The following is an 18,184-nucleotide window of genomic DNA, read 5'->3' as shown; positions in this document are numbered from 1 at the left end:
TTCAAATATCCAGTTTTCAGGCCTTTAACAAATTTTATAAAGGTTTCATGAAGAAGATAAGTTTCATGAATTCCTAGTAATGAAATTGTCCACTTTTCAGAATGAAATATCGACTAGTTTAATCTCCCGCTTAGAAAGTTAGAAGAGGGAATAGGATGATAGTCATCATTTTCATATGATGACAAATGTCCTTTCATTCAATGCCCCCGTGCTAGGTCTACATAATAATTCTAAAAATCAGCTTGCGCTTCGCTCTCGATTTATTTGTTAAGTGCAATCCATATCCACTTTACAATTTTGTTCTACAGAGTGGGTGAAATAGTGCACAAATTGCGCTCGTATGAATTGATTAGTTTATACCTATCTTATTCATGATTACAAAAAATGCTTAGAATGCCAAATTAAAACAGAATACCAAAATGTTAATCTTGAAATATTTAATTGTCAAAATGTGTATGGTTTTCATGGGTAAAAGCAAGCAGGTCCATTTTCATTTAGGCTTGAACGTGCATTAAAAACTTTTGCTCGAAATTCGCGATCGCAGTATTTATTCAGGACAAAATCCATGAAATTTTCGCAAAGAAAATAGTTCGCGCTGCGTGCTCGCACTATTCAATAAGGGCTTATATGAGATTATCAGTTATTTACATTTTATAAGAATAAATCTTCAAAAGTGACTGTTATGACAACCCGCTTCAAAGAAACAAACACAAATCAAGTTTGAGCGGCCGATAGGGGAAACATGGGTGATTACCCCCCCCCCCCCTCCCTCCATTTGCGAAAGCTGGATCCGCCCCTGGAAAATGTAAAACATCATAAAATTGTGTAACACTGATATTCAAAATGATTTTGTAATTTCCTGACGATCTTTTCCCCATTCGTAATCTTCTCTCTCTGCTCTTAGTAATGCTTGGTTCTTGTTGGTAACGTTAACGTTAATACTCATTTGGTAAAAATCTAACACGCATATGTGATACGTAAAGTATTTGTTTAAAGCTTTGGCTGTTTCACTAGTGATTTTCATATGATACTGAATAAAAGCTACACTAATCAGGGAATATTCCCCCTTTTTACATCCGATAATCCAAATTTCGATGGAATACATCTACCTTTGTTACGCGGTATTGAATACCGTTCAATAAAGGACGATGTATTTCATCGAACAAAAATATTCAAGGGGGTACCAAAAGATAAATTTGTCAAATGAGCTTATTGGTGGGTTATTTGCAGGGTTTTTCTAATTTTGATATTGCATACCAGCCGGGAATGCAATGTCAAAAATCAGTTAGTAAAAGATGACCGGTGTGTTGGCCCAGTTGGTAGAGCGTCCGTCTCACAACCGGGAGGTCGGGGGTTCAAACCCCGGCCGCGACAGACCAAAAGACGTTAAAAGATGGGAGTTGCTGCTACCCTGTTTGGCGTTCAAAGATTAAAGAGATAGAGCCTCGTCGATCTGGCGCTGCACAGCGGCTGCTGGGCCCACGTACAATTGGGCAAGGCAAATTTTCGGAGTATTTCATTTCATGTCTATTTCAAACAATCAATTATGGATGGAAATTTTTTTTCATTTTCATATTCCATCAAATGATTAGATAGTTTTTTTATATTTAGAAATTTGAAAAAAACAAATCAGAAAGCAACTAGACGCAGTAGTAGCGACAAAGTCTAAAAGGGCAATAGGTCAAAATAATCAGTGTTCCACACTGAACCAAAAATTTAAATTGATAAATGATATAATTAAATAGAATATGAAAATACTTACCTGATTTTCTTATTTACGAGATAACTCATACATCTACTTGATTTGCTAGTTCAGCCATCTGGACTGCCATACTCGAAAAGGACTCCCCAGTTTAGGCTTAGGTTTCACAGGCCTAATTTATTCCCTATAGACTCATGTGTTAAATTGGCACTTTAAAAAATTCATAAAAAATAAGGATGAAATTCGGGGTCGAATGTTTACTACCAGTGGATAGGATATATATCTGGCAATCCATATCTGACCAGAAAAGGGTCTCTCGACCGGCTCATTTTAAAAATAAATTGGCGTGTTTGAAGACACCTTCGGGGGGAGCAGATTCATCACCTCAAATAGCAAACTAGCCCTAATCCTTCCGCCAGTCAAAATATAGTCCAAAATTGGTGATATTTCTTCCCAATTTGGGAAAAGGAAGTTCAGTAATTACCAAAAATTGAATCAGTGTTAGATGGACAATCATATGCATACACTTTGTAAATCAAGATCTGCCCACAATATAAATACCAGATTCACATGAGTTAAATTAGATAACAATAAAAAGAAATGAGAATCAACATACTATACATTCACATCTTCCTATGACAAGGGCCCAAGCCAGGGTGTAAGAGAGAGAGACAGGGAGAGAGGGGGTTAGATCGCTTGTATTCTAAATGGATGGGGGGCTAGTCTGGCTAGAAGTCAGTAAAAGTTGAACAAGATAGCAGTAGCACTCATTCTCAGCGCCCCCCACCCCACATAGTAACTATGCTTTTCTCTACCCCCCCCCCCCCCTCTTGGATCCACCTCTCGTCAGCGAAATTCTAAAGTTTCTCTTCTGATTCACTTCCCCATTAACCAATTTCACAAGTGCAATTGATGCAAGGCCTATCTAATGTGTACTCTATCTTGTGATGGGTACACGATTTACAGCAGCGCTCGTCGGTATACGAAAACACACGACAACATGCAACCCAGGCAGAGACAAACACACGCACAGCCTACACAGCCTAGCCTAGGTACACAATAAACACAGACAGAGTTACTAATCACAATTTGTTACCTGTTATACCCCCTATGTAGCCTTGTATATAGCCATGAAGTTCAATTTTTTGACCTCTTGATGATTGAAACATGTATACTAGTGATAGCAATCTGCTACTGAAGAGTTAGGGCAGGTATTTCATCCACCAGGGAATTCCCCATGTACCAATAGGCTATGGTCAAGGTACAGGTTTCACAGGCCTAATTCATTCCCCATAGACTCATGTGTTAAATTGACACTTTAAAAATTTCATAAAAAGTAAGGATGAAATTCGGGGGTCGAATGTTTACTACCAGTGGATAGGATATATATCTGGCAATCCATATCTGACCAGAAAAAGGGTCTCTCGACCGGCTCATTTTAAAAATAAATTGGCGTGTTTGAAGACACCTTCGGGGGGGAGCAGATTCATCACCTCAAATAGCAAAATAGCCCTAATCCTACCGCCAGTCAAAATATAGTCCAAAATTGGTGATATTTCTTCCCAATTTGGGAAAAGGAAGTTCAGTAATTACCAAAAATTGAATCAGTGTTAGATGGACAGTCATATGCATACACTTTGTCAATCAGTCATATCAAAATAAAAAAAATAGCAGTGGGTTGGCTCGAAAGTATCTATGGCCTGCCACTAGTAATTAGGCCCGTGTAACCCTTACTACCCATGATCACCGCACAATTAGCGTCCATCTTCCTCAACTTTTGCAAGCCCATATATTGAAACATGTTGCTACACAAGGCGGAAGGTTGGTGGGAGGTTATCAAGTAGATGTATGAGTTATCTCGTAAATAAGAAAATCGGGTATTTTCATAATTTACTTCAATAACTCCATACATCTACTCGATTTGCTAGACCAAAACGGACTCAAACCGTAGGGTGGCATGTTTTCAATTGTAAGCTTAAGAATATTGAAAAACGCAGCTGCTTTAAGCGCCGAAGCAGCAAATCTCGTCACCTCGCTGGACGGAATGTCCTTCAAGTAGAACGAAGTGAAGGAGTTACCAGAGCACCAAAAGGCGGCTTTCAAGATGTCCTCAAGAGGAATGCCCTGAAAAAGGGCCCATGACGAATACCTAGTATCATGAGCCCTAGGTCTGGTTGGATCCGACAACAACGCACCAGCGCCCGCTGAGTTGATGGCCTCAACAATCCATCTTGGGATGGTGTCGCGGGACGCGGCTGAAAAGGGTTCACGCGAAATTACAAATAATTTATCTGTACTCCTGGACGTCTTTCTGCGATCCAAATACCACTTTAACGCCCTCACAGGGCACCACAATCTATCCTCTGAAATAGACGAAAAACTAGACAGAGGAGCCAGAAAGATTTCAACTGTACCAGATGACATGGTTTGATTCTTTGCGATGAAGGAGGGGTCGGAATTAACCTAACACCCCGTCTCTCCCAGCGAATGTGTCCCGGCGAAAGACACAGGGCATGGAGAGAATTTCGTCTTTGACCCGAAGCGATAGCCATTTAAAACGCCGTTTTAATAGCTAAGTTATGGAGAGAAGCCTGTGCTAGGGGCTCAAAGGCGGTTTCGCAAGGGCCCTAAGAACTGCAGACAAACTCAACGACGGGGCTAAGGATTTGACTGACGGACGCTTCAAGAAAAAAGACTTTAATAAACTCGTAATGACTGACGAGTTAGATACTGAAGAGCCGTCCGGGAAACCGCGGTGCGTCGCCGCAATCACGGACTGATAACCCCTGATAGTTGCGATCACTTTGCCTTTATCAAAAAGGCCAACAAGAAAATCTGCAATCGATGCAATCGAAGCAGAACGTGGATCGAGTGAGCGTTGACTGCACCGCTCCGAAAAAATGCCAAGTCTGGAGTTGTATAAGTCCAGCGTGGAAGCATGCCTGCATTCCAAAACAAACTTGGCTGCCCCTAAGACAGACCTAGGGCCCGGGCATCCTCCCGAATGTTTCCACGCAATCAAGTGTAGTGACTCCGGCCGCGGATGCCTGATCCCGAGAGGGGTTGAGAAACTAACTGCCTTGTCGGAGGTAGAGTGAAAGGATCCCCCGCTAATATTTCCAGTAGCTGCGGGAACCACGTCCTTCCCGGCCAGGTGGGTGCTACGAGAAGTACCCACGCCCCGTCCGTCTACACCTTCCGGAGAACCTGTGGATCAGAGAGAAAGGCGGGAAGGCATAGCACCTCTGATGCCCCCAGTTCATTGAGAAAGCAGCGAGATGTGACGCTTGCGTCTAATTTACTCGAGAACAGATGACTGGAAGCTTCCGGTTCAGCGCTGTTGCGAATAGGTCGATGTCCAACGGCCTCCAGCGGTGGAGAATCAACCTGAAGATCTCGGGATTGAGTGCCCACTCGAAGGGGAGGCAACGCCCCTGAGAGACGAAGTCGGCTATGAGGTTGTCCCTGCCCGGTATTTACGAGACGATCGGGACAATCTCCGCTGCACGACCTCCAGAGATCCGCGGCCAACGCGTCGAGAGAATACGACCGAGTGCCCCATTCCTTGTTTATGTATGCTGCCACAGACCTGTTGTCCGTACGGACAAGCAATGTCCGCCAAGTCAGCTTGTGCTGAAAGTGGCGGAGGTGCCCGGAGGATTCCCCGGGTGTCTGGTGGTTACTGCCTACTCATCCGCTTGGTGCTCGGGGACACCAGTGGGGTGAGTAGACGTCGAGGGTGGGGTGAAACTGCTCGAAAGCAGATTGTAGCAGCAAGAATAGCTGCGAAATCTGACCACCGACACAAGGGTCTGAAGGAGGAACGCCCTTGGCAGCGGGGCTGGCCGACTTCTCCTTTGACCGCTTCTTCTTTTTTGCGGGCTCCGCCGGCGTGGCCGAAGTAGAAGAAGGCACAAGAGGCGTGGGTGATCTCTTACGATTTTCCGCCCCTGGCAGGGCGGCCGCCAACAAGGAAACGAATCTGACGGGGTCAGATTGTGGTCACAGTCTGATGTGTCACGCCTCTCGCGGTTAGGGGCTGTGCAGTCTCTGCCGATGCTATCAACGAGGGACAACTTACTCGACAGAGAGCCTGACCTGTGCTGGGAGGAGAGTACCGCACTCTCTCCCCGGACTTCTGGTGACCCGGTAGCCGGTGGGTCGCACAGCCCTTTGGGTACTGCGGCGGCAGAACCTGGTTTAGGCATGGAAGCATTGGCTATCACTTCGGCCTTCCTACCCTTAGCATCCGACCGCAAATTCGGAATGCTGATTGACGCAACCTCATACTCACCGCCGCCGGGGGAAGCGGCCAAAGTCTGTAAACTGGGAATCGGGACGATCCCCGCGGCGGGCACAAGGTCCTCCAGGGCTGTGTTAGCCCCACTCATCACGCAACTCTCTCTAACCTGAAAAAAACTAGAAAACGAGATTTTTTTCCGGGGGGGGGGAGAGAAATTTCCTGTCACCACCTACACTGCTGGAGACCTCTAAGAACGAATCACATAGAGAGAAAACAGTCTCCTAAAGGGGAGAGGTGTGGAAAGATTTTTTTTTATCGAAAGACCTCGCTTAGGGAAAAAAAAACAGAATTAGCGTAAGCTAAGAGAAAAACCCTGCTGAGAGCAAAAAAGGAGAGACCCGGCCTGGTCTTTCCCTCCTCCTATAAGAAAATTGTTTGAGGAAACAAAATAATTAAAAAAAGGAAGAGTAAGACGGAAGAAAGAACCTAAGAACAGCAGAACAGTCTAGGTATCTACCTGTAAGAAAGTAGGAGAAGGAAAGTCGAAAGGTTCCCTTTTTTTAAACAATCAAAAGAGGCGAATAAAAAAGAATTTTAACACGCCAGAAGGAAAGAGATCGAAAGCAAGAATTCAGTAAATGAATACAAGCTAAAGAAGGGAACGAAGTTTCCACCTGCGGAGAAGAAAATTTCAGAGCAGGAAGGAAAAAATAATTTGAGAAAGCGAACAATTCCAGAAAAAAAGAAATTTACGATAATTTCTAAGAGGAAATATCGTAACCTTCGCCTGTGAAAAGGATAGAAAATTTCAGAACAGGAGGAAGGAAGAATTGAATCTAGTAACGATTCCAAGATGAAGAACGACACAGTAATTCCTAAGAGAAAGAATCGTAGAGCCCGCCTGTTGAAGTAAAATTTCTAAAAGAAAAAAAAATCAGACTAGGAAGGAAGAGGGAAATGAAAGAAGAAATAACAATTCCGGAAACAGGTCAAGAGTTCCTAACAGGAATAAAAGAAGACCCCACCTGTGAAAAAAAAAACATTTAGGAAACATTTTTTTCAAACAGGAAGGGAAAAAGGGGATTGAATAACCAATCAATCAATATTATAATTCAGAAACTCAATTAAACAATCCCAGAAGAGACAATAGCTTCGTAGAAGAAATTACCGCCTGTGAATAAAATTTTAACCAAGAGAAAATAATTCAGAACAGGAAGGAAAAAGGAATTGAAAAATTAATCAATCAATAATCAATTGAAATTCTTAATAAATCAATTCCGAAAAACAAGGAAAGGAACAGAGTCGAACATCCCAACCTGCGAAAGAAATAAAAACACCGTCGACAACGTAGTTCAAAAAGCTGTCTTAAATTTAAATTCAAATAAAGAAGAGCACCAAAAACCCACCGCATTTTGCACGAGAAGAACAACAACCGTCGAAGGGGGTGAAGGCGTGCTGCCACGTCAGCAGACAAAACCCGGTGCTAGCTAGGTTTGAGCTTTAGGAGACTTATCTGAGCACGTCTTGACAGATGGCTTGCCGAAAGCAAAAAAGGAAGATGGACGCTAATTGCGCGGTGATCATGGGTTGTAAGCCTGAACGGGAGAGGACGCGCTCGCACTTTTAAAATTCTGGGGAGTTCTTTTCGAGGATGGCAGTCCAGAGGGCTGAACTAGCAAATCAAGTAGATGTATGAAGTTATTGAAGTAAATTATATATTATTTGAAAGCTTATAAACTACTAAACTCAGCGGCTTTGTGTGTTTTTTCTAAGAATAGCTCCAATTATCGTGATTATTGGGTTACGAAAATAGGATTTACCTGCCTTGTCACCGGCTTCAAGACCATGACGTCATGTTTGATAGAAACGTTGTGAGTCCATTTGTTTTGAACGTGATGTTATGTATTTTAGGCCGTTAATAAAGCTCAAAGACAAGGCCTATTGTTTGCGTCTTCAAGCAGTGCAAAAATTCCCAAAGGCTTCGGACAAGTTGTTGAGACGTGTCAGAGGCCGATTATCAAACTACAGCTATTCATCATGGTAGTCATATAACAGCCGGAAATCTTCGAAATATTCCACTCTGGTCATATTCAGATGTCTTGGAAACTCTTGACAGTTGTCTTCACTAGCGTACCTACGGGGGGGGCAGACTGCCCCCCTCCCTGACGAGTTACAACTGATCCCTGACGATTTAACTAGAAAAATGGAAAATAATATTATAGGGGCTCCAGCCTCCGCAGACCCCCCCCCCCTTCCCGGTTTCGCGGCCCTGCAGAGTTTGAATAATAATAATAATAATATAGGGTATTTATATTGCGCACATATCCACCTTGTTAGGTGCTCAAGGCGCTCCTATATTACCCGAATAAATAGTATCAGCCAATTTCTTACTTTCTCTTGTAGGAGAGTGTGATACTCCATGGCAGGTAAAGGCCGGTGAGAATGATAGTATTCCTCGATGATCCATCGAGGTTTGCACTTTCAATCTTCTCAAGTATGGTGTCTGTCCAAATCATCCGTTCATCCTCCAAATCCAATACTAGTCCTTCAGGATCTATTATTTCGTAACAGAACTGCTTACTGCATGCTTGTCATGGTACTTTCAATTGTTTTTATCGGACTCTTGTAAGGCTCAATAACAACAAGAAGACAAATGATAAAAACTAAATTCCAAGTATAGGCCTATATATAATCTGTCATTGATAAACTGGTTAATGTAACCTGTCTTTAATACATCGTGAGAAATACTATAATTTGAACAAACAGCTTTATTACTAGTAATTCAAAATATCATTTTTTGGGTAGAAAGCAAAAGACTAACTAGTGGGGACCATTCAATAATGAATGAAGACATATGAATAAGGTATTTAACGATGGTCTTTGCACGAGTTTTAACGGGAAAACTGGCCAACCTGCTATTATATTTCCTACTACGAGGACAACCGACCTGGATAGACCAAGGGCTCAATCGGTAATAAAAGTGGAGGTTTATATGATACCACATGGTAAAGTGTCATATTCTAAAATTTTATCAAACATTTTGCTCTATCAATTTTACTTTTTTATTGAGATGTAAATATTTTCAGCCCGGACCATTCCTTTATAGGACGAGTCCATCCCAACAAAAACTTGATTTGAATAAAAAGAGAAAAATTCAACAAGCATAACACCGAAAATTTCATCAAAATCGGGTGTAAAATAAGAAAGTTATGGCATTTAAAGTTTTGTTTCATTTCACAAAATAGTTATATGCACATCTCGGTCGGTATGCAAATGAGGAACTGATGACATCACTCACTATTTCTCTTGTATTTTATTATATGAAATCTGAAATATTTTTATTTTCTCGTCATTGTCATGTGAATAAAGTTTCATTCCTCCCTGAACACGTGGAATTCCATTATTTCAACATTTTGTGCTTCAGGCAAGGAGGTCCTATTCGTCAAATTCATAAAAATTGAAATATTGTATGATTCAAACAATAAAAAACAAAAGAAATAGTGAGTGAGTGACATCATCGACTCTCTCATTTGGATGTAACTGGCTCGTTCATATAATATTTTGTTAAAAATAAGCAAAACTTTGAAATGCCATAACTTTCTTATTTTACATCCGATTTTAATGAAATTTTCAGCATTGTGCTTATCTGATTTTTCTCTACTGATTCAAATCAACATTTTTCTGAGGTGGACTAGACCTTTAAAAATAGGGAAGCCTGCTCGCTCACCAAATTGTCTTGAGACTGAGTGCAACTGCAGAGGCGCAGCGCAGCACAACTCCCATTTGCAGTCGCGCGCGGAGCCTACCCACGGATTTGCTATCATTAGCTCGACAGGGCTAAGACTGGTAAGGACTAGTTCTGATAGAACATTTGGTCTAGATTCGTTGCAAATCAGCAGGTCTACCAGTTAAAGAGGGATATACAACAAATACAGGCGTTTCTTTCGAAAGCATAGTGGGAATTATTCATCTTTGGTTTGACTGGCCCCTCGGGGAAAAATATTGATAGCCAGTCCAACCTCGGATAAATAATTCCCACTATACTTTCTCAAAGCCTGATATATTTGTATACTATTGGAAAAGTCAATTTTGCAAATTGTTTTAGACTGGAATCTTATAATTATTTATTTTATATTGGATGGCTCAGAACGGTATGCAAGAAATATTCCAAGAGTATGGGATAATATTCGACGAATCACATGCAAACGAGTGGAATATAGGAACTAACGAATGGAATATTGCTAGTATTTCATGAAATAAAGCCATCCAATATTATTGTCATTATACACCCCCCCAAAAAAAAGGGAGAAATTCGATTTAACAAGTAGTCTATGAGCCAGGGGGCTTTATTCAGAATTTTTGGTGGGGAAGGTTTGACAAGCTTATCCGGGGTAAAATTGTCCGCTGATCCCAAAAATGCCACTCTTATTGACCGTACTCACGCCGTTTTGGTCATTTTGGCCAAATTTTGGCCAAAAATGACCATTTTGACCACTCTTCGGAAAATGGTCCCTTAACAGACTGCTTTTGTAGCCACATGCAATTAAAAGGGTCTATCTTAAGTAAAAATGCACACAGATTCCAGATAAAGTGCTTTCATTTGCCAAATCACAATAGCAGAGGTCATTTTGGCCATAATTTGGCAAAAAATGACAATTTTCATGATTTTGGGGCCGAAATGTGTTACAAATATTGATCAGAGCTTCGACTGGATGTTTTTAGAAATCCACATTTATTTTCAAAATGTGCGCTGGATCATAACCATCAACCTCATGTAATTTATTCCGTCAGTTTTGACCTATGAGGGTCATTTTGGGTACTTTAGACGTAACTGACCATTCGCGCAATTTGCATTATTAACTGTTCAAATAGGCAGGAAATTGAGGTCTTCAGCATGTTTTTTCTTCTTCCCTTATAAAATGAGAATGCATTTAAATGTCCTTCATGTGTAAAATTTTATGCTGATTCCAAATATATCAGTCTAAATGACCCTATTTAACAGTTTAAGGTCATTTTGGCCACTTATGACCCTTAAAATGACCAATGACATCAGTTCAATTTATCCAAAAATACTTTGAATGTTACCAGAATCGTTACAAGGGCATACTGTGACACCTAACATTGGTGTATTAATCCTTGAAATTGAACATCTCAAAAGTATTTTGACCTCATGCAATTTATTCCATCAGTTTTGACCTATGAGGGTTACTTGGCGTACTTTAGCCACAACTGACCATTCACGCAGTTTTGCATATAATAAACTGCACATAGACAGGAATTTCAGGTCTTCAGCGTGTTTTATCTTCTTCCCATATAAAATGGAAATGCATTCAAAAGTTCATCTTATGTAAAATGTGATGCTGATTCCAAATATATCAGTCTTAATGACCCTATTTAACAGCTTTAGGTTATTTTGGCCACTTATGGCCCTTAGAATGGCCAATAACATCAGTTCAATTTATCCAGAAATACTTCGAAAGTTAACAGAATCTTAACAAGGGTGTGCTGTAATACCCAACACTGGTGAATGAATCCTTAAAATTGAGCATCCCCAAAGTTGACTACCTTGTTCATTTTGGCCACCTTGACCCCCCGGCCAGCCCTGCTCATTGTGTATGTTAATTCAGGTGATATCGAACATGGTGAGGAGAAATTTTGGATTGCGTTAATATTAGCATCAATTATTGTTAAATGGGGAAGTTTGAAAGCTTCTTGGTAGAAATCAATGAAATTATTCCACACACACCATAACTATTAGACCCTGTGGTCATTTTGACCACGTTTCCCTTCATATTGACCAGTGACCATGGACCCTAGGAATCTCCAATTAGTGGAGAGATTAGCTAAGAGAGAGACCTAGCATGCTTTGATGAGTCAAAAAGGGCTCAAATGCTGGTCAGTATCATTATCAGCATGAGCTACCAATAATCGGTGAAGAGTGTCGATAATTGTGATAAAATCCTTTACATCGTGCATACATAAGGTTGTTTGACCATGGCACTGTGGTCATTTACATGATTTTAGCCACCTTGACCACACAGTAAATGTTTATGGAAACCTCACATATATGGGACAGTAAATTCAGGAATGAGACACTTTAGCATCATTTACATGTTATTTTAAGACACTTTTCTAGATTAATGATTCCAAATATATTAGACTTAAATGAGCTAGTGGTCATTTTGGTCGCTTTTGGTCCCGACAATGACCAATCACATTTGCATGTATCAAAGAGGATTCAAATGTTGTACGTCGCTCCGTATTGTTAATAAGATGTATTTATATTGATTTCAATATGATATGACTAATAGCACATTATCAAAATTTTGAAACCAATTTGGCCATTTTGACTATCTATCGCATGTATGACTTTTGTAAATAAACATGACAGGAGCAATTGTGGAAATGCGTTCAATCCCTTTCGATTGGAAATATTAAAAGCTCACCTTGAGTAAAAAAAAAATTGTGCCAAATACCTCACCATTTGGTCATTGTGTGGTCATTGAGTAGCCATAACATCATTCCCTCCTCTTTTATTTAAAATTATACAGATAACTGTATTCTAGAGGAAGGCACTAATCCTGAACTCAAAGGTGCGTCATTACAAAGCTATTGGTCAAAGTGGATTTCACGAATAGATTTAACCATGGTGCATTTTTATTACCTTTGCCATTTTGTGTAATGTTTCACAAACCTCACATTGACATGATTGGTAAAGTTGAAAGTGGAAAACTTGCCCTAAATTGTTAAAGAGTGACCAAAATTCGGCACAGAGAATAATTTTATATAGAGAATGTATTTTATTACCCAGTACGTCTTCAAAAGAATTAAGGGTAAGTTTGCTGCTCACCAATGAATCATGCCAATGTGAGCTTTGTGAATCACTGTACAAGAAAAAACAAAGATTGCAATAATGAATGATAGTCAAAACTATTTGTGAACTTCACTGTGACCTATTTTGCTTTGTAATGATTCTCAGTACAATTTGACTTTAAAGAAGGAAAATAATTCTGGCTATTTAGGAACATACAGTGATCAAAGGGGCCACATTAGACAGTCACATGATATTTGGCACAATTTTTACTCAAGGTGAGCCTTTAATATTTCCCATGAAAAGGGATTACGCATTTCATCATGTTCATAGACCTACAATTGCTTCTAAGTCATGTTTATTTCAAAATTCACACATTGGATAAACGGTCAAAGTGGTCACATTTTGATTATGTACTATTAGTAATATCATATTGAATTAAATAATTTGTCATTGAAAATGATTGATACAACAAATCTTACAAAAATATAGAGCAAGAATATTGAAATACTTTTGATACATGTAATTGTCATTGCTAATTGTAGGGACCAAAATGACCACTAAGTAGTCATTAAGACTGATATATTCTAAATCATTGTATTAATCTGGTGCAGAAAGTTTTTGTAATATGTCTTATCTAACATCATTCTTGAATTCGTTTCCATGAATTACAAAATGGTTAATGTGCCTAAAATCATGAAAATGACCAAAGTGAATGGTCAAACAACCTTATGTGTACTTGATGTAAAGGTTTTTTATCACATTCATTAAACTCTTGATTATTGGTGTAGTAGCTCAAGCTGAAAATAATATTAAGCAACATTTGAGCTATTTTAAATCAAATAATGTGTGGTCACGAGAAATTATTGAGGAAAGGTGATCAAAATTACCACAAAGTCCAATAGTTGGGCCAATAACACTGATTTATATGGAATCATTGCATTGATTTTCACCCCAAAGCTTTCAAACTTTTCCAATTTAACAATAATTGATGCTAATATCAACACAATCCTGAATTGTCTCCTCACTATGTTCACTATCATGACTATAGGCTAATTTAGTATACACATTGGGCAGGGGACAATCTGGCCAAAATGACCAAGGTTGTCAAAAACATTTTTTGGGACACTCAATTTAAATGATTAATACACCAGTGTTAGGTGTCACAGCACACCCTTGTAACGATTATAGTAACATTCAAAGTATTTTTGGATAAATTAAAGTATTGAACAGATGGTATTGGTCATTTGGGGCCAAAAAGTGGCCAAAATGACCATAATCTGTTAAATGGGGTCATTAAGACTGACATATGGGAATCAGCTTGAAATTCTACACAAGAACGACATATGCATCATTCCCATTTTATAAAGGAGGAAGATAAAGCACACTGAAGACCTCAAATTCCTGCCGATTTGCACAGTTATTATGCAAAATTGCACGAATGGTCAGTTACCCAAAATGGTCAAAAGTCATAACTAATGATATAAATTACATGAGGTTAAAATACTTTTGAAATGTTCATTTTAAAGGATTAATACACCAATGTTCGATGTCACAGCACATCCTGGTAACGATTCTGGTAACATTGAGGTATTTTGGATAAATTGAACTGATGTTATTGGTCATTTTTATGGCCATAAGTGGCCAAAATGACCATTAGGTGTTCAGTAGGGTCATTAAGACTGATATATTTAGAATCAGCACAATATTCTATACAAGATGGACATTTAAATGTATTACCATTTTATAAGGGAAGAAGATAAAACACACTGAAGACCTCAAATTCCTGCCTATGTGCGAATGGTCAGTTATGTCTAAAGTACCCAAAATGACCCTCATAGGTCAAAACTGATGGAATGAGGTCAAAATAATTTTGAGATGTTCAATTTAAAGGATTTACACACCCCAATGTTAGGTGTCGCAACACACCCTTGTAACGATTCTGGTAACGTTCGAAGTATTTGGGGGTAAAATGATCTGATGTCATTGGTCATTTTAAGGGCCATAAGTGGCCAAAATAACCATAAGCTATTGAAAAGGGTCAATAAGACTGACATATTTGGAATCTGCATAAAATTCTACACAAGATGGATTTTTGAACGCATTTACATTTTATACTGGGAAGAAGATAAAACACGCTATGAGACCTCAAATTCCTGCCTACATGTATATGTGCACTTTATTATGCAAAACTTCGTAAAGGGTCAGTTATGTATAAAGTACCCCAAATGACCCTCATAGGTCAAAACTGACGGAATAAATTACATGAGGTTGATGGTTATGATCCAGCGCACATTTTGAAAATAAATGTGGATTTCTAAAAACATCCAGTCGTAGCTCTGATCAATATTTGTAACACATTTTGGCCAAAAAATCATGAAAATTGTCATTTTTGGCCAAATTATGGCCAAAATGACCACTGCTATTGTGATTTGGCAAATGAAAGCACTTTATCTGGAATCTGTGTGCATTTTTACTTAAGATAGACCCTTTTAATTGCATGTGGCTACAAAAGCAGTCTGTTAAGGGACCATTTTCCGAAGAGTGGTCAAAATGGTCATTTTTGGCCAAAATTTGGCCAAAATGACCAAAACGGCGTGAGTACGGTCAATAAGAGTGGCATTTTTGGAATCAGCGGACAATTTTACCCCGGATAAGCTGGTCAAACCTTCCCCACCAAAAATTCTGAATAAAGCCCCCTGGCTCCTAGACTAAAGCCATATCACTTAACATCACGTTAGGATTAATTTTGGTCATTGACATGCGACTCACAAGTAGTTCATTATGACGTCATTGAGCGTTAAAATACCGTGTTTACACTTAATCGGCATTTGGTTCAGAACCGCGAGCCGATGCAAAACCTGAAATGATACGCACACCAACAATATACGTCATAATAAAGACAACGCTGGATCAGTGCGCTAACAATTACGTCACAATGATAAAGTCAATGAAATGCGCACAAATGCCGATGCAAAATCGGCTTTCTGTTTAAACGTAGTAAAAAAGCCGGCTCGCGGTTCAGAACCTTCTACTTTGGTGGTGCAAATTGCCGGTTCAGAACCACGAGTCGATTCAAATGCCGATTAAGTGTAAACACGGTATTATGATATATGCTGCTCATCGCGTTGCTTATTTTTGTACGCGTAGTATATTTCACGCATTCGCGCATGCGCTCTAGACTGTTGAATATGGTCTCATACTCAACGGTAAATTTTGTACAGGAGCTTATCTGATATTCGTCGGATTTCGGTCATTCTAGAGATATGCTCTGATACAGCACAGACAATTGATGCAGGCGTTTTTTATTGTATGGCTAAAACGCTCCATATAGATGATAATTCAATTTATTTCAGGTCTGATAATTATGACCTGTACATCCCTCAACGAATAATGTTGAAACGTAAAATCATTACAACTTACGAAGAACACAAAAATAGGTTGGGATTTTGTGACAAAGAATTAATGAAAAACAAAATTAATGATAGACATTTTGTATGGCTAGACATTATGGACTGGAATGTGTGTTTTATCTAAAGCCAGTAAAATGAAGGAATGTCGTTTTCTTAGGCATTGATTCGATTCGATCTAAAGAGATTTATCTTCAAACATAATAGTCCAGTAGACGGTCTCATAGGCCATGTACAAGACCTGGAAAAGTTGTTAAGTACAAGGTTTTTTTTTTGTTGATTCGTGTTCTAGATGGGTATTGCAGTAAATTCAGCTTGGTTGCCACCATGGCAACCTTGAGCAATTTTTTTAATTAGCCTAATTAGCATAATCATCTACTTAGCATATGTACGATATGTAATATACTACTTCCCTTAAACCAGAAAGACTAAGACATAAATAATATCATTTTTCTAAGAGGTCCTGTGACGTTGAATCCATGCATAACAATATTTTTTAATATCTAAGTTATGCAATTATCGTAATCAGCCTAATTAGCATAATGAGCTAATTAGCATAAGTGTAATACACTGTATTTGTGGATGTCTATCCAGAAAATTCACAATACGTAAATAATGCAACCCTTTTATGGTTTTCCTTAGCAAGGAATTCATTTATGACATTATTTTTCCATTTTAACTAATGTAATCGCTGTAATCAGCATAATTTATAGCATAATGCACTAATTAACATATATGTCTGTAATATAAATATAATACATATTTCTTTGTCATTTCATATCGAGAATGCCCGAAAAATGAATAATACATCTATCTATCCTAGCGGTTTTCTATGGCGAGGAATTCATTTATGACATCATTTTTTCCATTTTAACCAATGCAGTCGCTGTAATTAGCATAATTAGCATAATCAACCTAATGCACTAATTAACATATACATATAGATTTATTTGTCAAAGTACCGTACTACAACAGCCTGAAAACATAAACAATACAGCTATCCTATGATAATATTCTATGAGGAATTCTTTTGTGAAATTTTCCCGTTTAACAAATGTTATTGTTGTAATTAGCGTAAGTAGCATAATGCGCTAATTAACTTATGAGCAATATTTTACATATGAATATGTATTCCTTTGTCATTTTATATCAAGAATGCCCGAAAACATGATTAGTACATCTATCCGATGATTTCCTTTGACTAGGAATTCACTTCTGACATTATTTCTACCTTTTTACCAATGTTATATTCGTAATTAGCATAATGAGCTTATTAACATATATGTGCAATATATATATATATATGGAGCGTTGTGGCCCAGTGGATTAGTCTGCAGACTCTGAAACAGGAGGCCGTGGGTTCGAATCCCAGCCATGGCGTAATTTCCTTCAGCAAGAACTTGATCCACAATGTGCTGCACTCAACCCAGGTGAGGTAAATGGGTACCTGGCAGGAATTTATTCCTTGAACCGCAGCGCGCGTAACAGCTGCACTGCTAAAGCCAGGGTAATTATGCTGTATATATATACTGTACAGCGCTTAGAGACTTCTGACAAAGTAAGTATTAGGCGCTATATAAGCAAGTATAATTATATATATATATTCCTTTGTCATTATATATTACAAAAATGCCCGAAAACATGAATCATACAGCTATTTCATAGTTTTCTATGACGAGGAATTCATTTATGATATCGTATTTCACTTTAAACAATGTGAATGGTGTAATTAGCTTAATTGGCATAATGAGCTAATCAAAGTGGAACGCCTCTGGCAGTCTCGCCTGCATTACGCGATTTTATATAGCAACAGTTTTGACTTTGAAGACAGCTATTGCATAAAATATTCACTTAAGAACAATTCAAAATGGCCTTAGACCATGATCAAATGACCTAACATGTGTGCAAAACAATCCTTCATCCTTGATTACCCATATCTTTATGTTTCATGAACTAGATCCATAAACTTTCTAAGATATGATGCCAAGTTGAAAAATACCCCTTACATGGCCAAAGCT

This window comes from Lytechinus variegatus, chromosome 11 (assembly GCF_018143015.1).
Source record: "Lytechinus variegatus isolate NC3 chromosome 11, Lvar_3.0, whole genome shotgun sequence".
NCBI lineage: Eukaryota > Metazoa > Echinodermata > Echinoidea > Temnopleuroida > Toxopneustidae > Lytechinus > Lytechinus variegatus.
The sequence above is the reverse complement of the archived record's forward strand: the minus strand, read 5'-3'. Positions refer to the sequence as shown.